We start from the raw sequence: 10756 nt of genomic DNA, 5'->3' as shown, positions 1-10756 counted from the left end.
AATGTACCTGCTTGGTTGAAAAGTGCCCACTGAGTCGGCCCTTAACCCCAGTGTGCTGAAATTGTCAAAACGTGTTTATCAGCAGAAATAAACACGTTTTGGCAACTTTGGTCACCCCCATGTAAGTTATAGGGCAGGAACAGCACAGTTTTCAAAACGTGTTTTTCAGCCCGAAATAAACGCGTTTTCTCAGCCCTTAGAATCGCAGTGTACCTGCTTGGTTGAAAAGTGCCCACTGAGTCGGCCCTTAACCCCAGTGTGCTGAAATTGTCAAAACGTGTTTATCAGCAGAAATAAACACGTTTAGGCAACTTTGGTCACCCCCATGTAAGTTATAGGGCAGGAACAAGACAGTTTTCAAAACGTGTTTTTCAGCCCGAAATAAGCGCGTTTTCTCAGCCCTTAGAATCGCAGTGTAACTGCCTGGCTCAGAAGAGCCCCCTGAGTCGGCCCTTAACCCCAGTGTGCTGAAATTGTCAAAACGTGTTTATCAGCAGAAATAAACACGTTTTGGCAACTTTGGTCACCCCCATGTAAGTTATAGGGCAGGAACAGCACAGTTTTCAAAACGTGTTTTTCAGCCCGAAATAAACGCGTTTTCTCAGCCCTTAGAATCGCAGTGTACCTGCTTGGTTGAAAAGTGCCCACTGAGTCGGCCCTTAACCCCAGTGTGCTGAAATTGTCAAAACGTGTTTATCAGCAGAAATAAACACGTTTAGGCAACTTTGGTCACCCCCATGTAAGTTATAGGGCAGGAACAAGACAGTTTTCAAAACGTGTTTTTCAGCCCGAAATAAGCGCGTTTTCTCAGCCCTTAGAATCGCAGTGTAACTGCCTGGCTCAGAAGAGCCCCCTGAGTCAGCCCTTAACCCCAGTGTGCTGAAATTGTCAAAACGTGTTTATCAGCAGAAATAAACACGTTTTGGCAACTTTGGTCACCCCCATGTAAGTTATAGGGCAGGAACAGCACAGTTTTCAAAACGTGTTTTTCAGCCCGAAATAAACGCGTTTTCTCAGCCCTTAGAATCGCAGTGTACCTGCTTGGTTGAAAAGTGCCCACTGAGTCGGCCCTTAACCCCAGTGTGCTGAAATTGTCAAACCGTGTTTATCAGCAGAAATAAACACGTTTAGGCAACTTTGGTCACCCCCATGTAAGTTATAGGGCAGGAACAAGACAGTTTTCAAAACGTGTTTTTCAGCCCGAAATAAGCGCGTTTTCTCAGCCCTTAGAATCGCAGTGTAACTGCCTGGCTCAGAAGAGCCCCCTGAGTCAGCCCTTAACCCCAGTGTGCTGAAATTGTCAAAACGTGTTTATCAGCAGAAATAAAGACGTTTAGGCAACTTTGGTCACCCCCATGTAAGTTATAGGGCAGGAACAGCACAGTTTTCAAAACGTGTTTTTCAGCCCGAAATAAACGCGTTTTCTCAGCCCTTAGAATCGCAGTGTACCTGCTTGGTTGAAAAGTGCCCACTGAGTCGGCCCTTAACCCCAGTGTGCTGAAATTGTCAAAACGTGTTTATCAGCAGAAATAAACACGTTTAGGCAACTTTGGTCACCCCCATGTAAGTTATAGGGCAGGAACAGCACAGTTTTCAAAACGTGTTTTTCAGCCCGAAATAAACGCGTTTTCTCAGCCCTTAGAATCGCAGTGTACCTGCTTGGTTGAAAAGTGCCCACTGAGTCGGCCCTTAACCCCAGTGTGCTGAAATTGTCAAAACGTGTTTATCAGCAGAAATAAACACGTTTAGGCAACTTTGGTCACCCCCATGTAAGTTATAGGGCAGGAACAAGACAGTTTTCAAAACGTGTTTTTCAGCCCGAAATAAGCGCGTTTTCTCAGCCCTTAGAATCGCAGTGTAACTGCCTGGCTCAGAAGAGCCCCCTGAGTCGGCCCTTAACCCCAGTGTGCTGAAATTGTCAAAACGTGTTTATCAGCAGAAATAAACACGTTTAGGCAACTTTGGTCACCCCCATGTAAGTTATAGGGCAGGAACAAGACAGTTTTCAAAACGTGTTTTTCAGCCCGAAATAAGCGCGTTTTCTCAGCCCTTAGAATCGCAGTGTAACTGCCTGGCTCAGAAGAGCCCCCTGAGTCAGCCCTTAACCCCAGTGTGCTGAAATTGTCAAAACGTGTTTATCAGCAGAAATAAACACGTTTTGGCAACTTTGGTCACCCCCATGTAAGTTATAGGGCAGGAACAGCACAGTTTTCAAAACGTGTTTTTCAGCCCGAAATAAACGCGTTTTCTCAGCCCTTAGAATCGCAGTGTACCTGCTTGGTTGAAAAGTGCCCACTGAGTCGGCCCTTAACCCCAGTGTGCTGAAATTGTCAAACCGTGTTTATCAGCAGAAATAAACACGTTTAGGCAACTTTGGTCACCCCCATGTAAGTTATAGGGCAGGAACAAGACAGTTTTCAAAACGTGTTTTTCAGCCCGAAATAAGCGCGTTTTCTCAGCCCTTAGAATCGCAGTGTAACTGCCTGGCTCAGAAGAGCCCCCTGAGTCAGCCCTTAACCCCAGTGTGCTGAAATTGTCAAAACGTGTTTATCAGCAGAAATAAAGACGTTTAGGCAACTTTGGTCACCCCCATGTAAGTTATAGGGCAGGAACAGCACAGTTTTCAAAACGTGTTTTTCAGCCCGAAATAAACGCGTTTTCTCAGCCCTTAGAATCGCAGTGTACCTGCTTGGTTGAAAAGTGCCCACTGAGTCGGCCCTTAACCCCAGTGTGCTGAAATTGTCAAAACGTGTTTATCAGCAGAAATAAACACGTTTAGGCAACTTTGGTCACCCCCATGTAAGTTATAGGGCAGGAACAGCACAGTTTTCAAAACGTGTTTTTCAGCCCGAAATAAACGCGTTTTCTCAGCCCTTAGAATCGCAGTGTACCTGCTTGGTTGAAAAGTGCCCACTGAGTCGGCCCTTAACCCCAGTGTGCTGAAATTGTCAAAACGTGTTTATCAGCAGAAATAAACACGTTTTGGCAACTTTGGTCACCCCCATGTAAGTTATAGGGCAGGAACAAGACAGTTTTCAAAACGTGTTTTTCAGCCCGAAATAAGCGCGTTTTCTCAGCCCTTAGAATCGCAGTGTAACTGCCTGGCTCAGAAGAGCCCCCTGAGTCGGCCCTTAACCCCAGTGTGCTGAAATTGTCAAAACGTGTTTATCAGCAGAAATAAACACGTTTTGGCAACTTTGGTCACCCCCATGTAAGTTATAGGGCAGGAACAGCACAGTTTTCAAAACGTGTTTTTCAGCCCGAAATATGCGCGTTTTCTCAGCCCTTAGAATCGCAGTGTAACTGCCTGGCTCAGAAGAGCCCCCTGAGTCAGCCCTTAACCCCAGTGTGCTGAAATTGTCAAAACGTGTTTTTCAGCAGAAATAAAGACGTTTAGGCAACTTTGGTCACCCCCATGTAAGTTATAGGGCAGGAACAGCACAGTTTTCAAAACGTGTTTTTCAGCCCGAAATAAACGCGTTTTCTCAGCCCTTAGAATCGCAGTGTACCTGCTTGGTTGAAAAGTGCCCACTGAGTCGGCCCTTAACCCCAGTGTGCTGAAATTGTCAAAACGTGTTTATCAGCAGAAATAAACACGTTTTGGCAACTTTGGTCACCCCCATGTAAGTTATAGGGCAGGAACAAGACAGTTTTCAAAACGTGTTTTTCAGCCCGAAATAAACGCGTTTTCTCAGCCCTTAGAATCGCAGTGTAACTGCCTGGCTCAGAAGAGCCCCCTGAGTCAGCCCTTAACCCCAGTGTGCTGAAATTGTCAAAACGTGTTTATCAGCAGAAATAAACACGTTTTGGCAACTTTGGTCACCCCCATGTAAGTTATAGGGCAGGAACAGCACAGTTTTCAAAACGTGTTTTTCAGCCCGAAATAAACGCGTTTTCTCAGCCCTTAGAATCGCAATGTACCTGCTTGGTTGAAAAGTGCCCACTGAGTCGGCCCTTAACCCCAGTGTGCTGAAATTGTCAAAACGTGTTTATCAGCAGAAATAAACACGTTTTGGCAACTTTGGTCACCCCCATGTAAGTTATAGAGCAGGAACAGCACAGTTTTCAAAACGTGTTTTTCAGCCCGAAATAAACGCGTTTTCTCAGCCCTTAGAATCGCAGTGTAACTGCTTGATTGAAAAGTGCCCACTGAGTCGGCCCTTAACCCCAGTGTGCTGAAATTGTCAAAACGTGTTTATCAGCAGAAATAAACACGTTTTGGCAACTTTGGTCACCCCCATGTAAGTTATAGGGCAGGAACAAGACAGTTTTCAAAACGTGTTTTTCAGCCCGAAATAAACGCGTTTTCTCAGCCCTTAGAATCGCAGTGTACCTGCTTGGTTGAAAAGTGCCCACTGAGTCGGCCCTTAACCCCAGTGTGCTGAAATTGTCAAAACGTGTTTATCAGCAGAAATAAACACGTTTAGGCAACTTTGGTCACCCCCATGTAAGTTATAGGGCAGGAACAAGACAGTTTTCAAAACGTGTTTTTCAGCCCGAAATAAGCGCGTTTTCTCAGCCCTTAGAATCGCAGTGTAACTGCCTGGCTCAGAAGAGCCCCCTGAGTCAGCCCTTAACCCCAGTGTGCTGAAATTGTCAAAACGTGTTTATCAGCAGAAATAAACACGTTTTGGCAACTTTGGTCACCCCCATGTAAGTTATAGGGCATGAACAGTACAGTTTTCAAAACGTGTTTTTCAGCCCGAAATAAACGCGTTTTCTCAGCCCTTAGAATCGCAGTGTACCTGCTTGGTTGAAAAGTGCCCACTGAGTCGGCCCTTAACCCCAGTGTGCTGAAATTGTCAAAACGTGTTTATCAGCAGAAATAAACACGTTTAGGCAACTTTGGTCACCCCCATGTAAGTTATAGGGCAGGAACAAGACAGTTTTCAAAACGTGTTTTTCAGCCCGAAATAAGCGCGTTTTCTCAGCCCTTAGAATCGCAGTGTAACTACCTGGCTCAGAAGAGCCCCCTGAGTCAGCCCTTAACCCCAGTGTGCTGAAATTGTCAAAACGTGTTTATCAGCAGAAATAAACACGTTTTGGCAACTTTGGTCACCCCCATGTAAGTTATAGGGCAGGAACAGCACAGTTTTCAAAACGTGTTTTTCAGCCCGAAAAAAACGCGTTTTCTCAGCCCTTAGAATCGCAGTGTACCTGCTTGGTTGAAAAGTGCCCACTGAGTCGGCCCTTAAACCCAGTGTGCTGAAATTGTCAAAACGTGTTTATCAGCAGAAATAAACACGTTTTGGCAACTTTGGTCACCCCCATGTAAGTTATAGGGCAGGAACAGCACAGTTTGCAAAACGTGTTTTTCAGCCCGAAATAAACGCGATTTCTCAGCCCTTAGAATCGCAGTGTACCTGCTTGGTTGAAAAGTGCCCACTGAGTCGGCCCTTAACCCCAGTGTGCTGAAATTGTCAAAACGTGTTTATCAGCAGAAATAAACACGTTTAGGCAACTTTGGTCACCCCCATGTAAGTTATAGGGCAGGAACAAGACAGTTTTCAAAACGTGTTTTTCAGCCCGAAATAAACGCGTTTTCTCATCCCTTAGAATCGCAGGGTAACTGCCTGGCTCAGAAGAGCCCCCTGAGTCGGCCCTTAACCCCAGTGTGCTGAAATTGTCAAAACGTGTTTATCAGCAGAAATAAACACGTTTTGGCAACTTTGGTCACCCCCATGTAAGTTATAGGGCAGGAACAGCACAGTTTTTAAAACGTGTTTTTCAGCCCGAAATAAGCGCGTTTTCTCAGCCCTTAGAATCGCAGTGTAACTGCCTGGCTCAGAAGAGCCCCCTGAGTCAGCCCTTAACCCCAGTGTGCTGAAATTGTCAAAACGTGTTTATCAGCAGAAATAAAGACGTTTAGGCAACTTTGGTCACCCCCATGTAAGTTATAGGGCAGGAACAGCACAGTTTTCAAAACGTGTTTTTCAGCCCGAAATAAACGCGTTTTCTCAGCCCTTAGAATCGCAGTGTACCTGCTTGGTTGAAAAGTGCCCACTGAGTCGGCCCTTAACCCCAGTGTGCTGAAATTGTCAAAACGTGTTTATCAGCAGAAATAAACACGTTTAGGCAACTTTGGTCACCCCCATGTAAGTTATAGGGCAGGAACAGCACAGTTTTCAAAACGTGTTTTTCAGCCCGAAATAAACGCGTTTTCTCAGCCCTTAGAATCGCAGTGTACCTGCTTGATTGAAAAGTGCCCACTGAGTCGGCCCTTAACCCCAGTGTGCTGAAATTGTCAAAACGTGTTTATCAGCAGAAATAAACACGTTTTGGCAACTTTGGTCACCCCCATGTAAGTTATAGGGCAGGAACAGCACAGTTTTCAAAACGTGTTTTTCAGCCCGAAATAAACGCGTTTTCTCAGCCCTTAGAATCGCAGTGTACCTGCTTGGTTGAAAAGTGCCCACTGAGTCGGCCCTTAACCCCAGTGTGCTGAAATTGTCAAAACGTGTTTATCAGCAGAAATAAACACGTTTAGGCAACTTTGGTCACCCCCATGTAAGTTATAGGGCAGGAACAAGACAGTTTTCAAAACGTGTTTTTCAGCCCGAAATAAGCGCGTTTTCTCAGCCCTTAGAATCGCAGTGTAACTGCCTGGCTCAGAAGAGCCCCCTGAGTCAGCCCTTAACCCCAGTGTGCTGAAATTGTCAAAACGTGTTTATCAGCAGAAATAAACACGTTTTGGCAACTTTGGTCACCCCCATGTAAGTTATAGGGCAGGAACAGCACAGTTTTCAAAACGTGTTTTTCAGCCCGAAATAAACGCGTTTTCTCAGCCCTTAGAATCGCAATGTACCTGCTTGGTTGAAAAGTGCCCACTGAGTCGGCCCTTAACCCCACTGTGCTGAAATTGTCAAAACGTGTTTATCAGCAGAAATAAACACGTTTTGGCAACTTTGGTCACCCCCATGTAAGTTATAGGGCAGGAACAGCACAGTTTTCAAAACGTGTTTTTCAGCCCGAAATAAACGCGTTTTCTCAGCCCTTAGAATCGCAGTGTACCTGCTTGGTTGAAAAGTGCCCACTGAGTCGGCCCTTAACCCCAGTGTGCTGAAATTGTCAAAACGTGTTTATCAGCAGAAATAAACACGTTTAGGCAACTTTGGTCACCCCCATGTAAGTTATAGGGCAGGAACAAGACAGTTTTCAAAACGTGTTTTTCAGCCCGAAATAAGCGCGTTTTCTCAGCCCTTAGAATCGCAGTGTAACTGCCTGGCTCAGAAGAGCCCCCTGAGACAGCCCTTAACCCCAGTGTGCTGAAATTGTCAAAACGTGTTTATCAGCAGAAATAAACACGTTTAGGCAACTTTGGTCACCCCCATGTAAGTTATAGGGCAGGAACAGCACAGTTTTCAAAACGTGTTTTTCAGCCCGAAATAAACGCGTTTTCTCAGCCCTTAGAATCGGAGTGTACCTGCTTGGTTGAAAAGTGCCCACTGAGTCGGCCCTTAACCCCAGTGTGCTGAAATTGTCAAAACGTGTTTATCAGCAGAAATAAACACGTTTAGGCAACTTTGGTCACCCCCATGTAAGTTATAGGGCAGGAACAGCACAGTTTTCAAAACGTGTTTTTCAGCCCGAAATAAACGCGTTTTCTCAGCCCTTAGAATCGCAATGTACCTGCTTGGTTGAAAACTGCCCACTGAGTCGGCCCTTAACCCCAGTGTGCTGAAATTGTCAAAACGTGTTTATCAGCAGAAATAAACACGTTTTGGCAACTTTGGTCACCCCCATGTAAGTTATAGGGCAGGAACAGCACAGTTTTCAAAACGTGTTTTTCAGCCCGAAATAAACGCGTTTTCTCAGCCCTTAGAATCGCAGTGTAACTGCTTGATTGAAAAGTGCCCACTGAGTCGGCCCTTAACCCCAGTGTGCTGAAATTGTCAAAACGTGTTTATCAGCAGAAATAAACACGTTTTGGCAACTTTGGTCACCCCCATGTAAGTTATAGGGCAGGAACAAGACAGTTTTCAAAACGTGTTTTTCAGCCCGAAATAAACGCGTTTTCTCAGCCCTTAGAATCGCAGTGTACCTGCTTGGTTGAAAAGTGCCCACTGAGTCGGCCCTTAACCCCAGTGTGCTGAAATTGTCAAAACGTGTTTATCAGCAGAAATAAACACGTTTAGGCAACTTTGGTCACCCCCATGTAAGTTATAGGGCAGGAACAAGACAGTTTTCAAAAAGTGTTTTTCAGCCCGAAATAAGCGCGTTTTCTCAGCCCTTAGAATCGCAGTGTAACTGCCTGGCTCAGAAGAGCCCCCTGAGTCAGCCCTTAACCCCAGTGTGCTGAAATTGTCAAAACGTGTTTATCAGCAGAAATAAACACGTTTTGGCAACTTTGGTCACCCCCATGTAAGTTATAGGGCATGAACAGTACAGTTTTCAAAACGTGTTTTTCAGCCCGAAATAAACGCGTTTTCTCAGCCCTTAGAATCGCAGTGTACCTGCTTGGTTGAAAAGTGCCCACTGAGTCGGCCCTTAACCCCAGTGTGCTGAAATTGTCAAAACGTGTTTATCAGCAGAAATAAACACGTTTAGGCAACTTTGGTCACCCCCATGTAAGTTATAGGGCAGGAACAAGACAGTTTTCAAAACGTGTTTTTCAGCCCGAAATAAGCGCGTTTTCTCAGCCCTTTGAATCGCAGTGTAACTACTTGGCTCAGAAGAGCCCCCTGAGTCAGCCCTTAACCCCAGTGTGCTGAAATTGTCAAAACGTGTTTATCAGCAGAAATAAACACGTTTTGGCAACTTTGGTCACCCCCATGTAAGTTATAGGGCAGGAACAGCACAGTTTTCAAAACGTGTTTTTCAGCCCGAAAAAAACGCGTTTTCTCAGCCCTTAGAATCGCAGTGTACCTGCTTGGTTGAAAAGTGCCCACTGAGTCGGCCCTTAACCCCAGTGTGCTGAAATTGTCAAAACGTGTTTATCAGCAGAAATAAACACGTTTTGGCAACTTTGGTCACCCCCATGTAAGTTATAGGGCAGGAACAGCACAGTTTGCAAAACGTGTTTTTCAGCCCGAAATAAACGCGATTTCTCAGCCCTTAGAATCGCAGTGTACCTGCTTGGTTGAAAAGTGCCCACTGAGTCGGCCCTTAACCCCAGTGTGCTGAAATTGTCAAAACGTGTTTATCAGCAGAAATAAACACGTTTAGGCAACTTTGGTCACCCCCATGTAAGTTATAGGGCAGGAACAAGACAGTTTTCAAAACGTGTTTTTCAGCCCGAAATAAGCGCGTTTTCTCATCCCTTAGAATCGCAGGGTAACTGCTTGGCTCAGAAGAGCCCCCTGAGTCGGCCCTTAACCCCAGTGTGCTGAAATTGTCAAAACGTGTTTATCAGCAGAAATAAACACGTTTTGGCAACTTTGGTCACCCCCATGTAAGTTATAGGGCAGGAACAGCACAGTTTTCAAAACGTGTTTTTCAGCCCGAAATAAACGCGTTTTCTCAGCCCTTAGAATCGCAGTGTACCTGCTTGGTTGAAAAGTGCCCACTGAGTCGGCCCTTAACCCCAGTGTGCTGAAATTGTCAAAACGTGTTTATCAGCAGAAATAAACACGTTTAGGCAACTTTGGTCACCCCCATGTAAGTTATAGGGCAGGAACAAGACAGTTTTCAAAACGTGTTTTTCAGCCCGAAATAAGCGCGTTTTCTCAGCCCTTAGAATCGCAGTGTAACTGCCTGGCTCAGAAGAGCCCCCTGAGTCAGCCCTTAACCCCAGTGTGCTGAAATTGTCAAAACGTGTTTATCAGCAGAAATAAACACGTTTTGGCAACTTTGGTCACCCCCATGTAAGTTATAGGGCAGGAACAGCACAGTTTTCAAAACGTGTTTTTCAGCCCGAAATAAACGCTTTTCTCAGCCCTTAGAATCGCAGTGTACCTGCTTGGTTGAAAAGTGCCCACTGAGTCGGCCCTTAACCCCAGTGTGCTGAAATTGTCAAAACGTGTTTATCAGCAGAAATAAACACGTTTAGGCAACTTTGGTCACCCCCATGTAAGTTATAGGGCAGGAACAAGACAGTTTTCAAAACGTGTTTTTCAGCCCGAAATAAGCGCGTTTTCTCAGCCCTTAGAATCGCAGTGTAACTACCTGGCTCAGAAGAGCCCCCTGAGTCAGCCCTTAACCCCAGTGTGCTGAAATTGTCAAAACGTGTTTATCAGCAGAAATAAACACGTTTTGGCAACTTTGGTCACCCCCATGTAAGTTATAGGGCAGGAACAGCACAGTTTTCAAAACGTGTTTTTCAGCCCGAAAAAAACGCGTTTTCTCAGCCCTTAGAATCGCAGTGTACCTGCTTGGTTGAAAAGTGCCCACTGAGTCGGCCCTTAACCCCAGTGTGCTGAAATTGTCAAAACGTGTTTATCAGCAGAAATAAACACGTTTTGGCAACTTTGGTCACCCCCATGTAAGTTATAGGGCAGGAACAGCACAGTTTTCAAAACGTGTTTTTCAGCCCGAAATAAACGCGATTTCTCAGCCCTTAGAATCGCAGTGTACCTGCTTGGTTGAAAAGTGCCCACTGAGTCGGCCCTTAACCCCAGTGTGCTGAAATTGTCAAAACGTGTTTATCAGCAGAAATAAACACGTTTAGGCAACTTTGGTCACCCCCATGTAAGTTATAGGGCAGGAACAAGACAGTTTTCAAAACGTGTTTTTCAGCCCGAAATAAGCGCGTTTTCTCATCCCTTAGAATCGCAGGGTAACTGCCTGGCTCAGAAGAGCCCCCTGAGTCGGCCCTTAA

The sequence above is a fragment of the Atractosteus spatula genome (assembly GCF_055471065.1).
Source record: "Atractosteus spatula isolate fAtrSpa1 chromosome 10 unlocalized genomic scaffold, fAtrSpa1.hap1 SUPER_10_unloc_4, whole genome shotgun sequence".
Classification (NCBI taxonomy): domain Eukaryota; kingdom Metazoa; phylum Chordata; class Actinopteri; order Semionotiformes; family Lepisosteidae; genus Atractosteus; species Atractosteus spatula.
The sequence above is the reverse complement of the archived record's forward strand: the minus strand, read 5'-3'. Positions refer to the sequence as shown.